We start from the raw sequence: 25,902 nt of genomic DNA on the forward strand, positions 1-25,902 counted from the left end.
TCCTTCCTTCCTGCCTTCCTTCCTGCCTTCCTTCCTGCCTTCCTTCCTGCCTTCCTTCCTGCCTTCCTTCCTGCCTTCCTTCCTGCCTTCCTTCCTGCCTTCCTGCCTTCCTTCCTGCCTTCCTGCCTTCCTTCCTGCCTTCCTGCCTTCCTTCCTGCCTGCCTGCCTGCCTGCCTGCCTGCCTGCCTGCCTGCCTGCCTGCCTGCCTTGCCTGCCTTGCCTGCCTTGCCTGCCTTGCCTGCCTTGCCTTCCTCTCTCCCTCCCTCTACATTTAACTTCAGGCCAAAGCCAAGACCCACTAATTAGATGGAGTGTTTTTGTGGGTTTGAGAGACACCATTTTTTAAGAGTCCTTAAGACAGCACCACTTACAGAGAGTGTTCTGGATCCTTTATGTTGTTACATGATGGTAAATTTTATAATCTACTGCTACATAGGGTGCTAATAAATGCCTCTCTAATAGGTGAATACTTTTATTCCTAAAATGTCAATTACTGTAAGTAATTCAGAAATCCTAATGAATAGTTATATATAAGGAAGTCATTTTAAAAATGAGCCTTTGGAGTGCATGAAAACAAAAAGAAATGCAGTTTGCTTAAGAGGTGCTGATGAGATCAAAGAAGTCCAACAGAAAATGGAATTCTTGGACTTGACAGGAATAATTTTGTTAAGTGTGAGCAGATATGACTCTCAAAAAGAGTAAGCATCCAAATAAGAGGCATTTAATCTTACAATAAAACAGTGCTTGAAGCATTTGCAAACATTCATCACATTCTTTCAGTATGGGCAAGGAATATTTTAAGCTAGACTGTCACTATCCTTTCTAGCAAAATTCAACATATGAATACAAATGGCCTCTCTACCTAGCTGGCTAAGAGTAACAGGTTAGAGGATGCATTTGCACCCACTCCTGGCTTAAAAAGAACACAGCTGATAAAGCGGTCACAGGCTGCTTCTGGGTATGATGTTTCTTGTGGTGATAGTTAAATTTAAAAGTTTGACAGATATAATTTCCTGGTTGATATACTACAGCTCAGATCTTTATTCTTGTGCATTTCTTCCCTGGGTTCACTTCTTCTCAGGAATTTATTTATTTATTTTCTGAGCTCAGTCATATCCTTTTACTCTCAGGCTTTCAGTAATCCTCTTACTTCACTTGTCCTTGAAGTAAAAAGTTTCTTCAGTATTTCAGAAATCCTACAGTCTTTCTACTGTCCTGTTAAACTCTAGGTGCTGAGGAGGTTGGCCTTTATATTTTGGGTGGGTGTTTTTTAGTAAAAATGTAAGTCTTCCTTTTCTGTATGATTTTCTGACTTTTTCCCCAGAGTGTCTGAGAAAAATCTTCCAAACGGCTTCAGGCTTCTTCCTCTTTCTTTTCAACTCTGTACACAACACATACAAAAGTTTCTGTTTCAGTCTTTTTTTCCCTCTGTGGAAATAAAACCTTCAGAAATACTGCCTTTCTTTTTGCTTGCCATCTAGTCATCTTAAATACTCTTTCATTTGAAGTATCCAGGTAGAGCTGAGTCTGATAGAAATGTCTATTTTTTCCATTTGCTTTCAGGTAAGACTGGATTATCTCATGATGTCTTGCATTAAAATTTGAACAATAAAGGATGATGCTGCCTACACACTGAGCACTGTGTGCTGAGGTAGGTGCCTAAGGATTTGATGTGCCTGATGTGCAAACCTTTGAGATCCTCATGCACGTCACACACCTTCACCTGTCCCCAGTTCAGAAAGCATTCTAGGAAACTTCACACAGTATGAACTCAGCAGTGCTGCAGGAGTGTGATTAGACTTGTGAGTCCTGTATTGGTAAAAGTGATCTTTTAATTGCTGATTTTAATTCAGGAATTACAGAGAAAAGCATTGTAACAGGTGTTTTAGACTGTGAAATTAAGAGAGGAGCATTTGAACTGCCAGCTACTGAAATAAAAATGGTTCATTCTTATGCCTGTAGTTGTACTGGAAAGAGTATGCTATCAATTTCACAATTCCGTGCTGACTCCTGTGTACACAAACTCTCACTTATAATATCACCAATGAGAATCAGCACATAGACACAGATAGTTATCTCATATTACCTTCCTCAGGAAAGTGGATTTTGGCAGGTGAGTACACTTAAAAATGTTCTGTGGTAAACACCTGGTGTTGTGAAAAGTGATCTGTTCCATAAGGTTTAAGTTGTTATTATTTGTCACATCACTTTCTTGGTTGGTGATCAGCTGCCAAAGATTGAAGTGACATATATATATTCATCTGTGAGAAGTTAGGGGACGCAGTTTGGTTGAACAGGATGTTCTGCTTTTCTTCCATTGCTGTGATTCAGGAAAGCAGTGGCTGTAAGACAAAGCTCAGAAAATGCTTCTAGTGGTCAGACAACCATTTTCTCCAGAAAGGGCAGCGAGTGATGGGTGCACCTGCAGTAGAATCCAAGTTCATGCAGCTCCCGGCAAAAGGAACTCCAGAGCCTGACAAATTCCCTGTCTGCCTAGGGTCATGAAAGATGTTTTCAGTACTTTATGTAGGCCTTTAGTCCTAAATGTCCTGGCTTTGTGCTCAGTGAACCCATATTTAATAACACAGGGTTTAACTTCACTCTGTGATTCCTCCTAACCATGACTGGTTACGTTGCAGACTTTGCTGCCACGTATCTTTTCAGAGCATTTTCAGGCATCCACGCTGATGACACCCAGGCAGTCACAACTCCAACTTGCTCAGAAATTCACTGGGAGCCCCCTTATTGGTAATGCTTAATATATGTTCAATATTCTGAAAGTGGTTAAAAAAGTCATGGTTTCAATACTGAGGAAGTGAGATAAACGTAACAGGTAGAGAGGAAGTACTGGAAATTCTGGAGTTTTCTTGTAAGTATTCAACACATTTTGGATCCCAGATTAATAGCTGATAATGAAATTATTTGACCATTCGGTTGAAGTAAAATTTTTTAAATTGCTCAATATTTCTAAAATGCTAAACAAGTAAAGAATTTTATTCAGATATTGGAATTTTTGAGAAAGGAAAACAACTTTCAGTGCAGACACTTTGGAAAACATAGGAAAAAAAATCATATGATCAGTGAAAAAAAGAAACAATCCTAAAGGAACACTTAATCTTTCCTTATGTATACACAAAGAAAGAACCCATACTGCTTTAATCTGGGGTGGGATTGGTTTCAGCTGGCTCCAGTGATGGATCAGGATGCAAATATTTGTGACAGATATGAATTTCTTGTAGGTATTTTATACAAAAACACAGAGAAATGACAAGAGACCTAATAGGTATTTGGACCATAGCAGAAGTTTAATCTAGCATTGAACCACATTTAGTTCTGTAGGAGTGTACTGCACTCATCCCTGAATGAGATTTAGTTATTTTGTGCACAGATTATGATATCACCACAATAAGCATGACAAATGCTCCAATTTGAGCAGGAATCCTGTCTGAATGTTAAAGATCCCCTTCCAGGCATTGCCTCTGGATTTCTAATTTCCTAACCATATTCATTATGAAAAATATATGAGATATCAGCAAGTCCATATTTTAATAATGAACAGGAAAAGCATCCAATTAAAATTCTCTGGGAGAAAGTATTTTAACTACAAACGCTAAGATACATGCATGTGTGCATCCACATATACCCTTTCTCCACTCCAAAAATTTTAACTGTTTTGGGTCTCTCTCCAGTAAAAGTTCTTCATGGGTGTCCTGACCAATATTGTGTTTTGTCAGGTGCTCATAAAAGTATTTATTGTACCATCTCTGTAGACGAAGCAGAACTAGTCTGAAAAATTGAGCTCAGTGTAACATGGTGAAATATAGAGATATTTTCGGACAGCAATTTTTTTTTTTTTACATGATATGCAGGTGAAAAATTAATAGTTTTTCATCAGGTCTCAAATGTATATAACCTGGTCTTCTTCCAGCCCAAGAATGATGATCAATCATAAAGCTTTACAGAGAAATGGGAAGAGGAGGTAACATGAAGAAAACAGAAATATATATTTTGCATTTTGATTAAGTTATTGGAAAGGCATTATATATAACATTAAAAGACTTGTTAAAGTTCTCAAATTTGGCATCATAAGGCATTGCTTAGATTTGTGATTAGTGATTGTAGCCTCAAAATGTCCTTAATATGAGCATGCCTTTTTTTTAATATGCATACCTACCTTGCTGAGATTTTTCTATTTGTAATTTGTTTTTACACTTTCATATTTTGTGAAACTGTTCCATGGCTTGAGTCTGAGGTAGAGCTCTTATTTTGATCCACTTTTGCTTGTTCACTGTGATTTTAAACACTGTCTTTTCCTTGTGTAAAATACTTTTTTCATATAAAATAGCTGTCGGTAACCAGAAGGTTCTACTGAAGCTGGGAAATTTTAATGAACATTTGAACTGTGATACACTGGCTGATGGCTTGGAGCTTGAGCTGGACTGCATGGTCTTCTTTATGATAAGATGCGTTATAAAACCTAATTAATTTTTTTAACATACTGTCAAAGACTTTGCAAGATTTCTCTTAAGATTAGTTGCATAAACCTAGTTATCCTGTGCAAAATTCAGCCCAGTCACACAAACCTCTACTTTATTTTGGCTAAGTTGATATGGTACACAAAATTATACCTTTAAGTATACACTATATAACTTATGTTTTCATTTGTAAATATGCTATGATTAGCTATTTGGTAGAAGATTGAGATTTGGGGGGCCTGAAAAAAAAGCAAGATTATTCTAACAGAAAAGTTAAACTGTAGGACTTACTTATTAAAAACTGCAAACTTATTTATTAATAAAAATAAGTTTTTTATAATTGGAAGTGATCAGTGGGCTTCATGTAATCTGGCAGTAAATGCCTCTACACCCACAGGGTTCAAAATCCATTTGGTAATCTTCCAGCTGGAAATTACAATAAATTAAGGTCATTTCTCTAAGCAATGGCAAAAACACTAAGTAATAGAGCTCCTTGCTTTATGTTGAAACACGTAAGTAGAATTAGAGCCTATTTAATTACATCTATTGTTGAATGTTTTGATCAGGCATTTAAATACCTGCTTCAGGACTCACAATCATATTTCTCCTTGCTAAGCTGGAAACATTAAACCCCCAAGGAATCAGAGCAGGCATATCTGTTTTGCACGAAAGGACATAGGAGAAAACTGGCTAACAAGTAAAGCTACAAAGGGAGGAGAAAAAAGGGGGGCAAAAAAAGGCCAAGCCCTACATATTGTGGGTTTTTGCATTTCATTTAAAATATATGTTGATTTCTATTTAGTAGGCATTTTCCCTTCTCATTTGTGCACATCTCCATGTAATTTTGCAAGATGTACCATATCTCCAAAGGAGAGGCTGATCATTGCAAAGTACTTTGTGGGGCAACACAGCTAGATTGTCTTTATCTTCTCTGAACTCCAAAAATGATATTATGTAATTACTCTCATCTTCTAATTTGACCACATGGAAAAAATCCTTTTGGTACTCAGAATTTGCTTCTTGGTACTTTTCCTTGACATCATCTTTAATCAAACATCTAAATTATTCAGTTTCACAAAACAGATTTTTGGAAATAAAGGTGCAGTCCTTAAGCATCTGCAGTCCTTGATATGTTTTGCACTTGTCAGTCATGGTACCCTGACTATGACTTTTGAGATTTGTTCAGGTTTTCTGATAGTAATACTGCACTAAGAAAGATGATGCAACTTGAGGCCACCATATCCCTTCTAAAAGAACAGACAAAATACTTTTGGGAGAATTGCTTTCAGTTTACTTAGTAACTGAGTCTTGTACTCCCCAGTCCCTTGTTTTCCTTGCTTATTTAAGGCAATAAGAATAGAAAATGTTTTCTCTTGGGGCTTGGAGAGGTCAAAAGGAAAGACAGCACTACACTGCCTGGATGAGATTGTGTAGAATTCATTCAGACTATTAGATCTTGTGAGCAATAGACCCAAAATCTGCAAACATATGTGAAATTCATGTTTTTCATGTTTAAACTCCTTGGCCTATTTGGGTAAACTGAGATGCAATAAGTTGACTCAAGAAATGCAAAGAAGACTACATTCAGATGGATTAGCTGGAAAAGCCTGTGCAAACTGTAGTTGATGTTGACAAGTGAACTATTGAGTCTGTGTTTTATTGAATTTTGTTCAGTTAAATAATGTATGAAAGTGACAGAAGGAAATGTATTAAACTTATACATATGGATGTTACAGTCATGCATGAACATTTTGGACATAAAAAGCTACTTAATCATCTTTCTCAGATAATAATGTTTGATGTTGTTCTCAGAAGTACTTTAAATATAAGCAGATAGTATTAATAAAGCAATGTAAATGAATTTTAACAGAAATTTTAGTTAAGTTCATGAATATTCATCTAGGTAACTTCTGCCTCTGGACTAGACATCCATGATTTTCAATGCCAGCATAGCATGACGTAGTCCTGAGTAGTCAATTAAAACCTTATTATTCATAACAATAGATGAATAAACCAAGACCTCCTACATGGATACAAGTCTATATTGTTGTAAAAGACATTCAATTTCATGTAGACAAAATTGGAAGTTTCTGAACAGTAATTATGCTTTTGTGATGTTTTATAATTGGACAAATAAGGTTGAAAATGCTTTTCCTTTTATATTCTGTAGAACAGTAGTGAGCGAGATATGCTAAAAATACATGAAATCAATTTCTCTTGCTTATATCACATGGCATTTTATGTTCCATTGCACATTTTTAATTAGACTTTTTGAGTATGTAAATGGTACAAGCAACAAAATGTTAAATTTTTAAAAACACATTATTATAGTAATGTTTAAAAACTTAAAAAAAAATCTATACTCCGATTATATCATTATCAGTGAGTGAAATGTGGGGGTTTCAGGAAATGTAGGAAAAATACAACATCCATTCATTATACAAAGATTATAAGGGACTCTACATTTACTTAATCCTTGCTTAAGGGTTTGCAAATTCGCTCTGTATTTTATCTCACTGGTGAGGTATTTCTTCATTGAAAGAAGAAAGTTTTGCCATTGGCTTCAGCAGAAGCCAGAATTTTTCCCCATGAAGTGCAGAGTATTGTAGATATTTCACTTATTTTCTCAATAGGGTGCTTATTATAAAGGTATTAGAGAGCTTTGTCCAGATCTGTACTCAAATAAATTTTACCCCATCAGTACTGTACATCATAATGACATTCTGGGTTCCAGCATCTAAATTCTGCTTTAAGAAGGATTGAGTGAATATATTCAAGTAACAGGAATTTAAAAATGCTGTGAATGTGTTTCAGAATCCATTTCAAACACAGATGGACTCACTTCTGTTTTCAGATTCAGCCCAACTCCCCTTATCTAGCTGAGTGGTCTCACCTATCTGGAAATTTCCACAGGGATTCACATGAATCCCTGTCTTGTCTGTCATATGGTTTTTCTGTGAGTGGTGCTACTTAGTGTGAATCTCATTACTCACCAGCTGACACATGAGTAGAAATGTTAAGAAACACTAACATACATGTCAAAACAGGTTTTGGTTTAAGATGCATGGAAATTAGTAATACTTTTTAACTGATGACTGTGTCATCTTGAGGCATATTTTTTCACAATTGAAAAGGTTATATTTTGTGTTTCTGCATACATAGCACTCAACAGTCTCCTCTAACAAGCTAAGCTAATTTGAAAGCTTAGCTAAATACAATTAGATTGTAGCTTTCTTGATAATGAACTGTGCTTTGCTGCGAGACGAGTCCTTTCTTTACCCTAGTAGAGAATAATGGATGCTTGAACTTAAGGAAATGCTTGATAGTGTGGTCAGTAGTCATGGTTCACTTTATTTCACTTTAATTTAAGTGAGGGTTGGAAGGGCTTCTGTATTGATTGCATAGAAAGCTAAAATATAAACAAATTATTAAAAGGAGCACTTGCTTATTAAGTAGTGGTGGTCTGAAACCCAGCATCACCTGCCTGAATGGATGGTTTAGTTTCAAAGTTGCAGGTCATGAAGGTGCTTTTAAAATTTTGGCAATAAAATAAAGGAAAGGTTAGAATATTTGTTGTGCTTTCTCCCTCCTTTCAGTATTTCATTATTAAAGTATATCATTATTAAAGTGCTCCTGACAGAAGCAGCTTTTTCATTAGGTTTCTGTGAATACGCCTCCTTTAGGACAGACATTTTCAGTCTTGAAAGGAAGAGAAAAAAATTAAAATAATTAGAAGATCTCAGAAAGAGCTTAATACCCCTGTTAACTCTGCATACCATAAACCATAAAACTGATACTTTAACTATCTGTAAGTATTTCTATTGCAACAGCATCTCTAGAGTGTCTGATCGTGGTTCCTCTGGGCTAGACATTGTATTGTACCCCATCGTACAATACAGTCCTTCCTCAACAGCTTATAATCTTATGATCTAAGGGCCCACTCTTGCAAAGGATCCCAATAACCAAATGGAGCACAAAAAAGCCCAAAGAAAAGCCCATCATATCCAAATTCATGGACCTTTGATTCCAGAATTGTAGAAGCAATAAGCAGTGCTAGCAGCAATAGAGAAGAAAAATTCCAAGCTCCTTTTGTTAGTTCCTAACAAGGACCCCATTCAGCAGTGCCTAGTGTGCCAACTAGCAGACTGGGTCAGAGTACTTTATGCAATTTCATTATAAGCCCTGCTATTGGGAAATTTATAAGACTGCTATAAAACTTCACTCAAGGCTGATCAGTGCCAAAGAACATTCCTTTTCCACTCAAAAATAACATGTGGCTACTGTTGATAAATGATAGGGTTGCAAAAGTGGAGACAGAGAGAAATTTGCAAAGGCATAAATTGGAGTTGGACACCCATTCTCTCTTTCTTGGAACAGCAGCCAATAAATTCAAAACAAGGCGAAGCCAAAAACTTTTACACAATTCCTGTGTTAAAAAACATACATTTTGATTAAGAGGAGGAAGTAACAATGGAAATTTTCCTGCATAATTCCTCAGCCCCCCCCCCCCCAACAGGAAATTCTGATTCCAACTCTGTCTTTTAAAATTATAATTAGATTTTGGATCGTGCTCTTTTGGTGATTGAAACTTTAAAAGGACAAGTTCACTAGAGTTTCAAAATTATCTTCTATAACTTCTCCTTCATATAATTTTATACCTGCCCATATTGTCATTTTAACAACTTCCTGCTGTGATAAATTGTAATGACTATCTGCCCATGATCACCTGTCAGCTATAAAATATTGCAATATACATTTTGAAATTGGAAAAATTAATCTTTACATGATAGACTTCTTCACTGTCTTATTTTCTTACACACCTCTGTAATATTTCTTCTTCTAAATTTGACTGCCTTTTAATTAATAAAATTAAATAAGCAGAGTTAGACAAAGGAAATTAAATTTCAAGTCGCCAAAGGACAAAAAGTTTGAGCAATACACATAAAAAGCATGGCAAATCAGAGTTCTTCTTGCACCTCTGTTCTTCAAGGATCATATAAGTTATAAAATATGTTAATTTCTTTCTGGTTTAGAATGAATAGTGAGTATGCATGGTATTTTCAAGTGTGTATTATCTGGATATGTTTTCTCATTTCCATCAACAACACTCTGATTTCTAGAAAGGTGCAGTTGGTCCTCACTGACTTGGATATAACAGTGTCCCCATAAGCACTCTGCCTCCTCTCCAAAAACAAATTCGTCATATGCTTTTGCAGCATGTTCTTTACCCAGACACATGCAAAAAAATGGTAGCTACCAATGAGAACAAAAGGAAAAGGTGATGTTTAAGAAAAGGTGTTTCTGACTATTAGTCTAAAATGAACAACTGAGCCATACCTCTGTTAACAATTCTGCTAGTTTTAACTTTCTTTCTCTGGTGTTTCAACTCTGTGATGGAAGATGAGGAGAATGCTGTCTGTGGAAGAAAATTTAGTAAAAAGGAATGAATACAGAATGAATATCACTAGTAAAGTGATAAGTGATAGTAAGTTCTTGGAATACAGCTAGAGGATAGCATGTTCTGGAAAATTACCTGCAGCCTTCTGAGTCCTTAGGTTTTGTTGAAACAGACTGACTTATAGGGTACAGAATATCTACCTTCTCCCTCTAAAACTCTCTGATATTCAAAGAGAAAATTCCATAGAGTTGCCTCTGGAGAAGATATAATTTTTTTCTAGATAAATACAATTTCTTAAAACATCTTCTAGTTGGAGTTAAGCTGCTCTCCAGGTCAAACTGGGAATTAAAAACAGCCTTGTACCCCCTATTGCAAATGACAAGAATTTAGTACAGAATTCCTAATTAATTTTAGGAAGGAACAAAGGGCCTGTTAGAAATGTGATGTTATCTTATCTCATTTAGAATTGTGTTATCTCACTGTTCTCAGATATGTATTGCTATACATAAGGAATAGAGGAGGAATAACATTTTTGAATTTTCCTATACTTGTCGTTCATCATTTCATACCTGCATTTATATGTATTAAAAAGTATTATGTGTGCTGTGTGTAGAAAGGTTTTGTTGTGATGTGGAAAATCTGCTTTTCATAGTAGTAAATGGTGGCAGGAATTTTTTCTCCCATATGTGATATGGCACTGAAATATTAGGAGTATGATTTTGCAGGAGAATAGCAGTTTTAAATATATTACATGTTTAAAATCCCAACTGAACATAATATAACTTTACTAGCTCATTTCTCCTGAGGCATCAACACCATTTATCACTAGTACTTCCATCTGGCATGTCTGAACTATCATGATCAGCATTTTATGGGGAAATGAAAGCATTCAATATGGTCTCTCTTCTCTAATGCCCTTAGGTCAGACACCATACTGCTGCAGGGAGCAAAGATGCATTTTTATCACACACTTGAGAGACATCCATTTGACATACTTTATATTTTCCTAGGCCAAGACCAGCCAAGTTTTCCTTATTTGCACTGACCTGGCATGGGGTCATTTGCTATAATAAGAATATGAAATCAATTTTTAGGGTTTTTTTATACTGCTATGTTAAAGATTTGGTACATGCAGGCAAATATTTGGGGGTTGAAACTCAATCTCTAGAAAATTTTTTTTGCAAATCTTAGAAAGGCAATGGAATCTCTTGCCCAAATATTTTGTCCCCAAGAAAATGCTGCATGTGGTTTTCTTAGCTGAGGTCTTTCAGAAGAGGTGGTAGTTGCTCTTATTTTCTCATGGAGGATTAATGGAATGTAGGCCAGTAACTTAATTAAGTGCTTCTTGTAGTTTGGGTTTAAAACTTGAACTCCATTGAGTAAAAATATTTGGTTGTTCCTTTTCACACCACAAATTAATGAGTCTCTCTTGATTTCTGAGCCTCAGTAAAACATCATGTGAAAACCAGTGTTAGCACAAATGTGTTTTATTATCAGATCCTTCCCAGCCATTTGTGATCATTTTAAGATGGAGAAGGAATTATGGAATAAAATTTTAGTCTATAACTCTTCATAGATCACAGCACAATCCTTAAATTCTTTAGAACTTCCCCTAATAATGTGTACCTACTTACATAATTTCAAACTCAATTTTTCAGTGTAACATTAAAATAAAGACATTCTTTTTATTAACATTATATAAGCCATGAAAAAATACAGGTAAATTTAATGTAACAGGATATGGTGTAGCTTGCTTGGAGGTTTTGGATAAATTTGTTCCGAGCATTCCCTTTTATTGCCTCATGGTTTTTGTTGGTTGGAAATTATTACATTAAGGCAAAGAATCTTCCAAAAATTGTAATTTATATGGTCATCCTCATCTCTCAAATTTCTCTTTCACTCTTTCACTATTGAACCAAGTCCTATCATCATCTGCTGCAAAATGGTTAATCAGGTATATCTTGCACAGGATTGTGGCTGTATTTCTTTTTTGTATGTAAGCACTGAATATGTCAACTAAAATCAGCTCTTCTTTGCAGAAATCCAGGTCCATGTTATGTTAGTGCATAGCTAATACCAAGCTGGGGCCTGAACTCAAACACCAACTCCATAATTGCACTATAATCTACCAGAAAATCTAGATGTATATACATGGAAAACTGGTGATTTTTCTAAATTCCTTGTGTCTACTGTGAAACCTGACTTAAGCATTCTATTTGAGGGGTTTGAGCAAAGGAAGAACCTCTCTCATCCCAGGTTAACATTTGTGAGCAACAGGAAAACCATTCCAAATCTACAAGTTCTCTGGTGCAAGGACCTTTCAGCTGCATTCCAGTCCTCTGGGTGGTGGCACATGAGTGACTCTACTCTGGCCTTATGATATTGTTGGGAGAAATGAATCCCAAAGTGTGACTCCACTGGCAGTGGGAGCATCCAGGGGACCAGGAGGCTGAAATAAACCACTATACATCCCGCCTATCTGCTGCGGATGGTTTTGATGGTGTCCAAGTTTGACATTTCCCTCTCTATTTCACTTCCATGTAGTTCAGGGGCTGTCTCACTAAGGTCAAAATTCTTCACGTGTCTTCTTGTAAAGGCTGATCACTTAGATCAGAAATCCAGTTAGGAAAACTTCCTTTTGAAAGGCAAAGTTTGGAGATGGCTTTGAAAAATCTCATGTGTCAATCAAGTGCTTAGTGTTGTGTTCAACAGCACACAGATGACATGCCAACCTTGAGGAGAAAATGACAATCATGAAGAAGTAAAATCTGTTTAGAACTCTAAATTCAGCTGTGTTCATTCAGCTAGTTCTCTAATATAGACATTTAGTTTATTTTTAGATAATAGGTAATTCCAGAAGAGAGGCAAAACTGAAAGACCCTACTGTTATTATGATTTCTGTTAATAGAGTGAAAATTGCTTCTTATATATTAGCATTATAATACCAAATACAAATATGTTTACATTATCAGAACTATTCTGCACAATTTTTAATCCGCACAATCTGTTAATAGTGAAAGAGCTGAATCACTTGCTGCCTAGTCATTAATACTTCCAAATAGCTTTTCACATTCTCTGGAAACATACATTTCAGTATCTGTTGAAGGAATTAAAATCAGCACAGCTTTGGAGAATTAAACCTAACTGACTAGGACAGCAAAAAGTCCTGAAGGAATGATTCTCCACAGGTTTGCAAAATACTGTTGGAACCTTCTAGAAAATAACTGATCACCAAGGGTTTTCTCTAGCTTCACATATGCTTTTATATTCTTCTCAAGGGATAAACATGTTTTATACACTCCCTAAAGAGAAGAAGGAATGGCTTGACTTATCTATGTTTGTTTTTTTAAATCTCAGACTTGGAGTCCTTTGAGCTGTCAAAACAAAAATGAAAATTCTAAAACTCAGAAATCAGAGTTCCTAAATTTCTAGCATTCCATACAAAAACAGGTGTCTGTGCAACAGCCAGGGACATAACTGTCAGAGGTCCTGAAAGGTTTTAGGCATTCAATCAAAAGCAGACACTTATTATAATTTTAAAAAACCTGGAATTCATCACAAATATTTCCAATTTGACAAGAAAATACTAGTGTGATATTGTGTGTGAAACAGTAATTAATCAATAGAATAATTATAATTTATGTACTTTTTTCCCTAATCATTTTATGTGACTTATATATAGTAATCATTTTGTTGTGAATGATTGTTTTGAGCTACCATCTCCCTGAAGGCTTTCAAAGTTGTATTTGAGATGTCTTTATCACCTTCAAAGTATACTTAATGAATTTTCATTTTCTTTTGTTTGTTTGGGTTTTTTTAGAACAAATAAGTAATATGATGAGAAAAACTATAGAAATTACCACAGAAGAGCATGCATATTTAAGTGAAAAGTGGTTGTATGTTAAAATCTGTTGTAAAATCTGAATTCATGTACCACTTGCCTAATATACAAGATATTAGATCCTGACCTATGCCCATTTCTGTAAATCCCCTGTCTTCAGGCAGAACTGAAATGTCAGTTGATTGGTGCACTATTGCAGCTTTTGACTGGATGGAAATGGAATGTGTCTATAAATCTACCTGTAAAGAATTCAATAGAGATTACACCAGTGGTTAACTTAAAGACATTTTTTAATCCAAAATTCAAGTACCTATCCAATGATATACTTTTCCAGAGGAGCATCAACAAGAGCTTAATTTTCACTATTTTACAGTATCTAACCAATGCACTTATACTGCAGCAAATGTGCATAAACAAGATGAGACAAGCTAAGCAAACTTCTCAAAATCTAGGATATGGCATTCACTTTCCATGTGTGCACTGTCCTTCATATAAGCCTGAATGAAATCCATTATGTCATCACTGTTCAATGAGGCTAGAGAAAGCAGAAGCATTAGCATCACTGAACTGTCAAAAAGCAGACCTTCTTGCGAGTGTTGAGGTTGAAGGACAGAAGGGAAAATTTAGCACAGAATGGCTAGTTTTGCCTAGTAGAGACACACTTGAGATGTGGGCCAAAAGTGTTTCTGGCACCACAGCTTAAAGGACACCTTCTGCAGCATGCTCAGGGCTCAGCGTTTCCAAGGTTTTTATGATGTTTTAGAGCAGTATATGGTGGAGAGATGGTACAGCTGAAGAACCACCTCTAAATTCAGTGAAAGCAGGATTGTGCCCACCACTTCACTTCAAAAGTAATTTTTTTTTTAAATACAGACATTATCAGTTAAGAAATACTATAGTTTATAATTCTCTGTTTTAAAACATCCTGCAGCAATTAACACACAGTGCTATCAAAGTGTCAGTAACAAAATGTCACTGTGTACCTGCACTTCAAGATCTTTTTATTGGGCTTCTGACTGTTGTCAGTGAAACTAATAGATTATAATTAAAGTGTATTTAGAAAAACGAATCAAAACACAGGATTGTTTATAAAAGCAAGGTTCTTCTTAATTAATGCACTGGGACACTTCCCACAGCAAGGTGCCATAACTCTCTCCATTTCCATGAACATACTTTGGTATTCATTTATTGGAAGAAACTTCAGCTAATAAAGGGTAATTATTTAGAGTGTTTGAACCTAGGTTGTTCTTCAGAGGTTTTCCCTGCGAAATGAGAATGTTATTATTTTCTTGCTTTCATTCTTGGTTTACCTTATGTAAAATACAAGTAAAACATATATACAGTGAAATGATATGGTTCTATCTTTTCTGACTAAACACCTGTCACACAAATGATCTTACTTCGAGAAATGTGAAATACTTTTCTTGCAAAGCAAAGTCAATATCTGCAAAAACTGTTGCAAAAGAATTTTCCAAAATAATCTGAGTCTCTGTGTAAATAATGATAATGTCAGCAAACCGTTGTGAAATGTACAATGTATCGGGCACAGCATTGCCTGCTGGTCGAGGGAGGTGGCTGTCCTGCTGTGCTCTGCGCTGGAACAGCCTCACCTTGAGTCCTGTGTGACACAATATAAGAAAGACATAAAGCTGTTAGAGAGAGTTCAGAGGGGACAGAGAGGATGGTGAAAGGTGAAGTTCTATAAGCAGAAGCTGAGGTCACTTGGTCTGTTCAGCTGGCAGAAGATGAGATTGAGGGGAGACCTCACTGCAGTCTGCAACTTCCTTGTGAGGGGAAGAGGAGGGGCAGGAACTGATCTCTTTTCTGTGGTGACCAGTGACAAGACCCAAGGAAATGGTCTCATGCTGAATCAGGGGAGGTTCAGTTTGGATACCAGGAAAAGGTTTTTCACCCAGAGGGTGTTTGGGCACTGGAACCCCTAGGAAAGTGGTCACAGCACCAAGTCTGACAGAGTTAAGTGTTTGGAAAATGCTCTCAGGAACATGGTGTGATTCTTGAGGTTACCCTGTGCAGGACCAGGCGTTGGACTCAATGGTCCTTGAGAGTCCCTTCCAACTCAGCATATTCTGTGATTCTATGACTGATGATGACAATGCTGCTTTAGTGAAAAGTAAGAAAATGGTTCAATACTATTTATGTTGTCTCTATAAGAAAATGAAACCCTGATTGTGAATGTCAATTCTTAAAAGCAGTGAACAACACAGACCAGCTTTCTGTAGTTTCATTCACCTGGTTTCTCTTCTTGCAGACTTCTCAATATCAGATAACATTTCCCTTATTTGCTGCAGTTAATGTGTCTTCTGAGGTTGGATATGTATTCAACTATTCCCATCTACTTCATAAAGCCTACAATTAAGGGTATATCTCATTTTAAAACTCATCAATTCTTTGAAAGAATTTTGAACCCCTACTAATCAGTAAATGTAGCAAAAAAAATTTGGTACATTACCTTTACACAGAGAAAAGAATGTCAGATATGACAACTTGGCCCAATTTAATTTCACCTTTTATAAAATCTTTTATAAAATGCTATCCTTTGATTGCTTCCACTTATTTCTGCTCTCACATGACTCCTTTTCTGTCCTTCTTAGTCTTTCTTTTTTGCTGCTGCTTCTCACCTTCTTTCAGATTTCTACTGTTGCATTTTTCTGGGTTTCTGTTGAAATATTTGGTGTTTGTAATCTTTTGGATTAACAACTGGTACACTGTATCTTACTGTATGAATACTTACCATGGAGACAGATTAGTGCATATTTGCAATATTAATAGATCATGATGCAATTACAATTCTGGGACTTTTTGGCATAATTTATGTGAGATAAATATTTTTCTAATGTACTTAACAAACTGTTATTTAATTGACAGGTCTCAGAGGCTTTACTTCCATATCTGTATGTCATCCATATCTTCAATAATGAAGACAAACTGACAAACAAGATCATGAAGTTAGATAGATAAAAACTGTAAAGTAAAACAGTAGGTAGTACCTTGCTGTTTCTTTAACTAAGTAGGAATCCAGAGAGTAATAGAACTGTGAAAATCTGTGGATTTAATTATTCCTGGAACTGCTAAACATTCTTGAAGATGAGCCACAGATTTTGTCCTGGAAAAGGTATGATCATGAAAACTAGAAATAAACTAGACATAAACCTAGAAAAGTTGACATAAATTTTAAACAGCTAAGTGAAAGTAATACTCTTAAAGGCCAACGTGGGTTTTCACTCTCCCTGGCTGCACGCGGCTCTTGGGAGCCCGGCTGTGGCGTAGCTTCCACGTGCTGCTGGGGTTTGCTGCCGCGGGTTCCCGGACACGGCTCCGTGTCTCGGGCGCGTGGGCTGGCCAGCCTCTGTTACCGTGCGCTAGGGGTCCGGCAAAGAGGTAAGGAATTTGTCCATTTACTCCGTGCTTGGCAGGAACGGTTTATTGGTCACACATGGCGCGGTTCGATGGAAAGACGTGACCGCTCCCGGCACTCGCATGGGAGAAAATGGCGCCTGACTGCCGGCGGGATAGGGCTTTATGGAGGGGCGGGGCGAGAGGATCCACGGCCTGCCGCCCAATAGGGGCGGCTGCCGTGGCGGTGACGCCAGCACCAGCGACCAACCAGAGAACCCCGCAGGGGCGGGCACCGAGCCGCAGGCTGAGCGGGATCGTGTGGCTTGGGGTGGCCAGCACGGGGTTTGCCGGGGCCCAACGGCAGGGTGGTTACAGGAGCGGCACAGGGGTAAGAACCGGCAGCAGGCAGCGTGGGGCCAGAAACCGCGGGGGGGAACAACACTGGGGAAACGTGGGATTACAGAACTTGACTTATTTTAACATAAATTAAAAACCCTAATCTAAACCCAAACTCCGGGATGCAACAGAAAAGGTATTATCATGAAAACTAGAAATAAACTAGACATAAACCTAGAAAAGTTGACATAAATTTTAAACAGCTAAGTGAAAGTAATACTCTTAAAGGCCAACATGGAAGGATAATTATTCATGTTGCTCAGTTCATCATTTAATATGTTTGTGTAGGGAAGTAAGAGTGCAGATAGATTTGCATCTTTTAAATAATGACCACAGATTTACACCTTATCTATCCAGTAGCTGAAATAGCATTCTTTTTATTTTATACAGGTCTAGATCTATGACCTTGCTTAGAACTGTGGAATACAAAACTGAGAATCTAATAACTTTAGCTTCAAAGATTTAAAATACGAAAAAGAGCTCTGTATAAATCCATGCTGAGTTTTACAGAGGCACTGGCACTACTTTACTGAAATGAAGAAGGTAAACCACGAGTCCTGAGCATGACATGGAGACAGCAGTAGGATAATACTAAGAAAGTAACTTGAATGAAAGAAGATAATAGGGAAAAGAATTCATTAGAGATAAAATTAAAGAAATAGGGAAGAAAACACCCCATACTACAGCATATCTTCAGTATGCACAGGTCAGGAGTATTCTACTTAAAAGAAACCAAGTGGCTTTTGATACACTCTATGTACTTAATATTTTTAAGTCTCATAAAATAGACCAAGTATAAACATACGGCTGCTCTGCACATATAAATGCAATTTTTTTATATCTCAAAAATGTTAATCATATTAATAATGTGCTGAGACCTTGCAATTTCTTTCCTAGTTCTGGCTGCATAAGTAACACTCAGAATGTAGAACACTGATTATGTGGTTTGCAGACAAGCATGGTTGTTCTACAGTCACAACCTAATAGTGAAAAAAGACTCAGAGTAATATAAGAATGATTGGACAAAGTTGTATCATCTGAGTGAGTTGAATTTGACATTGATAATTTATAGGGCAACAGCAACTAAATGTGTGATTCAATGCTTACAGAATTTTTTATGGCAAATTGGGAATTTCAATGCCTGTAATAGACGCTGGTGTTAGAGAAACTGAGAAATTATAAACACATTAAGACTAATACTGGAGATGAAAAAATTCCCTGAATTCACTTTTGCTTAGTGACAAGCCTATCCATAATGGATTTTTTTTTTATTTTGTAGGGGTATGACACAAAGTAGTCGCTTTGAAATTGATAAGTAAAGCAATTCCTTTAACAGGGAAGAAACCAACATGTTAAATTGCAAGTCATTTAGTTAGAAGACTGGGAAGAAGACAGTGGGTAAATTACCAAAAAAGTAAACTATTGGTTTATAGTGGAGGATTTTAGTATGCAGCTATTATTTCTCCTCCCTATTTCAGAAAAGGTCAGTGTTTCTGAATATGCCTTTTAAGACAGGTAAGCCCCTCACCCTCACTGCCTGAAAGTGATTTTGCATCTCTTGACAGCAGTACATATGAATGACAGACAGCATCATGCATTTCAGAGATTAAATGGCATTAATAAATTCATTCAGTGGGTAGATTACAAATATTTTGAATTGCACAACAGAGTTCTGTAAATTTTTTTCTTCTTTGCCTGGAAAAGAGTGACATGAAATTAAAACTCACATGCTCAACAAATGCCCTAAATGCCTTAATTCCATTTAAACCTCATATCTTATGCTGGTTAGATTTTTTTTCTGGTACCTTAGTTTGTATAGGGAAAGTGACCTGGAAGGCAGAGAAACTCATGGGTAGTTTGGAGGGTATGGGTCAAACTGATCATCAGTTAACAGGTACATTTCTTACAAGTATGTTGGATCCAAACTGATTTTCTACTCAGAGACAAATATCATAATATATGAGATACAAGACCTTACTAAACCATAATGAAAGAAAAAAACCCATAAGATAGAGGTCTTCAATAGCAGTAAAGCATTCATCTCTCTAGGGGTGAGTAATCAAATTTCTTTAAGGGTATTCCTTCCTACATTCCCGCCCCCTGTAAGATGAAGGTAGTGAGAATTATTTAAAGTAGAACTTTCTTCTCTGTAGATCCCAGTGAGGTCTTCTGCTCTGCAGTTCAGCAAAGGGCCAGACTCACCCAAGCTTGTAGAAACTCAGGCAAACTCCTGACTAAGTTAGTATGACTTCTACTCCTTGAATTCTCAAGAAGACAGATGAATGAGTTAATTCATGCACTCTGCTAGATATTTATGTTTTGACAGAGTGCATTTACACACAGCTGTGGTGTCTCATCAAAGCCAGCCCGTGCTCTCTGTGCTGCATAAACCAATCTCTGCTATAACTTCACTCAATTCCCCCGTCATCTTTCTCCTCCTTTCTACCTGATACAGAGAAGTGTGATGTGTTAATTACGTAATTAACACATCCTTGTAATTAACCTGGCCTTCTCTTTATCCTGACTATCCACACCATAAAGAATGATGTCAGGTGGATCAATTTACAGCAATCTTAGCTGTTTACAAGCATCTAGGCAGCTTAAAACACATGGTATGTTAAAGGGCATCAATAGGGAAAAAAGACATTTTATTAGCACCTACTGAAGTAGAAAAATTGCATTTTCATTAGGATAACATCTAGGCTGTACTCTCAAGTGTACATGAAAAGTTGAGGAGCATTTGCTGGAAAAAAAATATTGGGAAGCATTCCCACTGGACAGACAGGGAAAATGTGAAGCACTAGTCTGCTGGAAGGGCGCAAGTTCAGGGAAAACATTGACTGACAGCAAGATCTGGGTGAGGCGTTAGTAATTCTCTCCTACTTGGAGCATGTTGCTATGTGTAGGTGAATCTCCTGGGGGAAAGGGTGATTAGGAGCAAGCAGTTTTCAAGATTTGACTATTTGGTTTATTCTAATCAATTTACCTAGATATTATCATGGAGGGATTTTATTTTTAATTTGTATGGTTGTGAATATAGCAAACTTTTAAAAAAACTAGGGCTAAATCAAAAAAAGAGAGTTATGTATTGTTAGAAAATAATGCTAGTGCCTTGCTTTTAAATCACTGATATCCTGAGTGGAAACCAAAACCTGTGAGGAACTTTTAAGTATAGAGATGTATATTATATTCATTCCCTCCCTAGAGCATACCTATCAGACCTACCTACCAGAGTAGGCTCAAAGTTTTAATTTGCTCTACTTTGGAACTCTGATGGTGAAGCATTTTGTTGACAGTTCTCCTTTAAAAAGAAACATTTAAGACAGGGAAAGGGGGAGGGATGAACCAAACAACCCAGTACTTGCAATTCTGTGATACAAATTGTAGCTGATTACTGTGAGAAGTCTAGTGTGTAGCATTTTACATGTCTTACTCAGTTAATGTTTCATGAAAATATATAAATAATCTTGGCACCTACAGCTTCCCTTCACAGGTAAGTTCTTTTTTTCCTTTTTCTACCATAGTTGTACATACTATTTTTTCGTTCTACTTTTAGATGCTCTAACAATTGAGTTGCTACATGAAGGTTCTTGATGTTTTTCCATCTAATATTTAGAAGAATTAAGAGAACTCTAGTATGACTTAATGGGTAGCTTTATTCTGAAGGTATTCTATGAAAATTTTCAAGTGGTAAGAATCACAGGGACAGGGGAAAAATAGAAACAATTTTTAATATGGTATTAGATTTAGGAGGGAGGTCGTATGGTCTGCTTAACAGTGTCAGGACTGAGGATTTTGTGGAAATACACTGAAGAAAAACTTTCAGCTTTATTGGAATAAAGAAGTGGAGGCAGCAATGACAATTTGGAGTGTTCTAAGTGTGCTGAGATAGATAAACAGGGACTTGTAGAACTATACATTTTGACTTAAGTATCCATCTTCTGCCTAAGTTGCGCTTCAGATGCTGAAGTCTTATTTTAAATCAGCCTACTAAAGCTTAGGTAGGAAAGGATAAATCCAAAATAGCAATAATTCTGTATTGCTTGGGTACAGTGAAGAATAGACTGAGTGTTTAAAAAGGCTTTCAGAAAGCTTTTTCAGCTTATTTCTAGAATTTGGCCGGTGTTCAAATGCAATGTAGTAATTAACTCATCCTCAAATTAGGTGCTTCTTCAAATGTTTTCTAAAGATAAAATTCTCTCAATTGGAAATGAAATTTCAGGAGCACCCTCTTGTGTGCAGTGCACATTGGTGATGGATGGCATGAAGGATGCAGTCCATATGCTGCCGTGTGACTCACTGGGATAAAGGTCCTCCGTGCAAGGGAATGCTGTCAGCTTATCCTGCTTTTTGTAGTTTGAGTTAGCTGCTCTCCTGTAAACATGATCAACTTCAAATTAGTGCCCAAATCATCTTTAACAGATTTGTGTACTTAGCTGAAAGAAAGCAAAAAACCCCAAGACATTTTTCACTTTATTCAGTAGCAGTAATCTGTCTTGGCCAGAGTACAAGACTGAGTTGCAGATGTTAGGTGTGGTCTTATCTGCATGTCTACAGAGGTAGATAGAATGAAAACACAGCCTCTCAGAAATCAATTTGCATTATTCCAAACTTTACCAGTTCCTGAACAAAGTGCCTTTTTGAGTCATATCATCCAGAACAGATGTTAATGAGCCCAGACAATCAGTGTGCTGCAGGACCAGACAACCAATCTCTTGTAACTGTAGGCAATGGGCTTGTTCAAGCATGCACAGATCATGTTCTCTGTGTGGCCTTTGAAAGTGCATCTGTGTGATTTTGAAAGTGCTTCCCATCTCCAGGCAACATGGCAGTGAGAGCTGTTGTCTTAGGAGATGCTGGGTGTATGCACCAGCTTTTGATATCGACTCCTTTCATTGTTAGGAAGGATCTGTACCTCTGAATCCTAGTTAAGGACTGGCTGCCTCCAGACAGAAAGAAATTGGCTTCCCAGTGTTCATCTAGGAATGCTCCCTGCCTTACAGCTCTTCTTGTGTGTTCTTCAATCCACTTTAAAGCAGCATCAGGAATTTTCATTCATACAGGCACAAACAAATGTTCATGGAAGACAGCAGGGGCCCTTCACCTGTACTACCTGATGCCTTTGCAGTCAGTATCCAACCCCACAGCACTCGAGAATGACATGCAAGTCTCACAGTTATTTTTTTAGCAAGAACATTACTGTTCCAAAACAAAGGGAAGATATGATAAGCGTGGATAGCTCTGTGTGTCTAAGTTAAAAAGCCCTGACCAATAAAGAGTGAAATAAACTGCATGTTATATCCTGGACAACAGCCAATTAAATCACCCCGATTATTCCTGACATCAGCCTCTGGGATTCCCTCTTTTCTCCTGAACTCTGTGCTCTATGAAGAATTTACAAAATAAAAAATTGCCAACTGCTATTCAAATGATAAGTGGTGCATGCTAATTACATTTTATATGGTGATTAATTAAAAATAACCATGCAAATGTCTAATTTAAGAGTCACTCAATTCACTAAGTCTTCAGACACTGCCTAGCTGCCCTAGGCATTTGCTGGTTAGGCAATTTATTCAAGCTTTCAAAATATTCTCAAAATGTCTGAGATAATGAAGGTCCTTGAAAAAGTTCCAGATAGCTTGGAATATATGAACAGAGGTTTCAGAACAGTAAAATAGCACTGCATATATTTGCACTTTTGAGACAAAGTACTCTGTGTATACATAAAAATAGACCAGGAAAGGAATAATAGAGATCCTAAGTAATCTGAATATTTTGCTGCACAGCACATAGCAGACTAGTTCATAGAGTATTTCAGGAGCTGAACGAAATTAAATATAATCTTACTTATATCTAACTTCTTTACATAGAAAGCCTTTGAGTCTCATGTAGATGGGGTCTTTGCCTTATTTATACATATCTATAGTTTTATCAGGAGAGCTATATCATAACCGTGATTTGGTTCAAATAGATTTAATATTAATTAGTGGAGTATGCAATTTGCAAAACAGATTACAATGGCCTATCATATGGGAGAATAAAATATACAATATGAAGAACATTTTCAGAAAGTAATGAATAACAGAATAAAAAAGGAGGTATAATTTACTATCTTTGTTAATAGAAAAATAAAAATAGTACATGAATTGCTATTTTATGATCTGGTTCCATATGACTATTTTTTGGTAGCATTTTTATTTAAATTGATAAATAAATAACAAAAACAAGGAAAAAAAAAAAAAAGAAAAAAACCCAGTGCATGTTTCTGCTTATGTAGAAAGTGGTACTCCAATGAATATTGCCACAATTCTTCCTAGACAAAGTACTTGATGTTTTTCTATCATGAAGGAGAATTTATGCTGTTCTACAGCATCATACTCCCAAAACTTACTTTTCTGATTTTAAGTTCCTCCAAAAGATACTGAAATATTTTCCACAGTGGTGAATGAGCCTTGGTTTATAACAAATGGTCTTAAAGCACTGCACTAGAGCAGCTTCCCTCCAGTGAAGGAATAATCAATACAGCCATCTTGAAGAAGAGAATTATGTAAGGGCTTTAGCCATGCACTTCTGGGCCAGTTGAAAACTATTTAATCTCTGAAATTTTTTTGTTAAATTCTGTCTATACAGCAAATTCATCTTCAGGAATATTCTGGTATTGAACCATAGAAAAGTTAGATCTCTAACTGCTGCCTATTCTGATCTATAATTGGATGTACTTATTTTTCCATGCATAAAGGATGTACCTACTGCTCTCCAAATATTCAACTTTTCAAAAATTAATTCAGCTTTAACAGGCACTTATTTTTTGAGACTGTTCTGTTTACAGAAAGCTATGAATGGTCTTTAAAGCATCTATCTCTGCATACACCCCTAAGTGCGCACACTTTACAAGCAGAAAAGTAAAATTAATTATTTGTAGTATTAATTATGAATTATTTTTACAAGTTTTATAAATAGCAGCATTTCTTGCCACACACAGTGAAGCATAAAATAGCTGAGATTATACAATGAAAATTTCTGCTATTCTATAAAAAGAGTTTTACACAGAGAGTAAATATTTTACTTTTGTATGTTTAAATAGAGTTTACTGCTTAAACACGTCACATAGAAGCTGGACAGAATCATGAATAATAGAAATAGGAAAGACATAATGTGTTAGATTTTTTTTTTAATCCTTTGTTCATACAAATTGACTACCCTTTATTAAAAAAATAAGTTGGGGGGGTTGTTTGTTTGTTTGTTTGTTTGTTTGTTTCAAATTACTAGTATTTCAAATGATGGAATTCAGGTTACTTTCTACTGGCAACACCCATTGTAGGTGCGTCAACACTGGATGCATGAGTCTACCAAATTCCCTCTTTGTGCATCCAGGAATTATGTTTGGTGTCTGTTATTCTGGTACGGTCCCCAAATTAAGGGAGGTTTTCCAGCTTACTAATGACCTGCCAGTGGAGGTGTCTGCTATAGTTTGACACTTTACTAGGTGATAGTTCAAACACTGCACTAATTACAGAGAAGTATTTAATAAGCTCTGTCATCTCACAGTATTCTCTAGTCCTAAATGAAGTTACTTCAGGGAGCTAAGCTTCTATGTTTTCATAAGAAGTGCATTTAATCTGTAATTTCTTTAACTTTGAGGTGGCAGAATATATATTTATAGCTTGCTCCAGATTTGAAAATACAGCTCAGACCCAGTTTTTAGACTCTTGATCAAAAACTCTGTGGCTGTTTTTTCCAATATAAATTACTTATATAAAAATATCCTAGATCTCACCTGTAGCCCATTAATTAGAAGTGATTCCTTGTTTCTCCAGAACATTTAAATTAGAAACTAAATTAGAAAATGATTTTTTAAAAAATATATGGAATAATAAAATTATAGAAGAAAAATATAATACATATCTTCAGCAAAATAATCTTTTGCTTTGCTGTTTTTTGATCAAATTCCCTACTCTGAAAGTACCCCAGATAGGTTACATCATAATATTAGTCAGAGTAACTTATGACCTTAAGTCAAAATATGTGACCATCTATTGAAAATCTGCAGTGTGTAAACCAGAGTATTTCTATCATTTCTCTTTTCTCATTCATTTCTGGACAGTCACAGGAAGTTTTATTGCTTCAGTATCATAAGTATGATTTATTTCCACTTGATATCTGGCAGATTGACTGTCAGCATGGAAATTATTTCCGGGGAAGCTCAAAAAGCCAACTGAACCATTGCTGAGAACCAACAAATTAAGGAATAGAGTTGCTCTTTTTGGCAGAGCACTATATATTCAACATTAATAAGGCCTGTTTCACAATGGTCAGTAACACAAAAGATCAGGTTAAGACCATGAAGCAGTCAGTGAATCAAAAGCATCCACGTCTTGTCTTGCAGCTGCTCTCTCTTTGTTGAAGTAGTGACAAAAGACAGCACTCACACTGCT

Source organism: Vidua macroura, chromosome 4 (genome assembly GCF_024509145.1).
Source record: "Vidua macroura isolate BioBank_ID:100142 chromosome 4, ASM2450914v1, whole genome shotgun sequence".
NCBI lineage: Eukaryota > Metazoa > Chordata > Aves > Passeriformes > Viduidae > Vidua > Vidua macroura.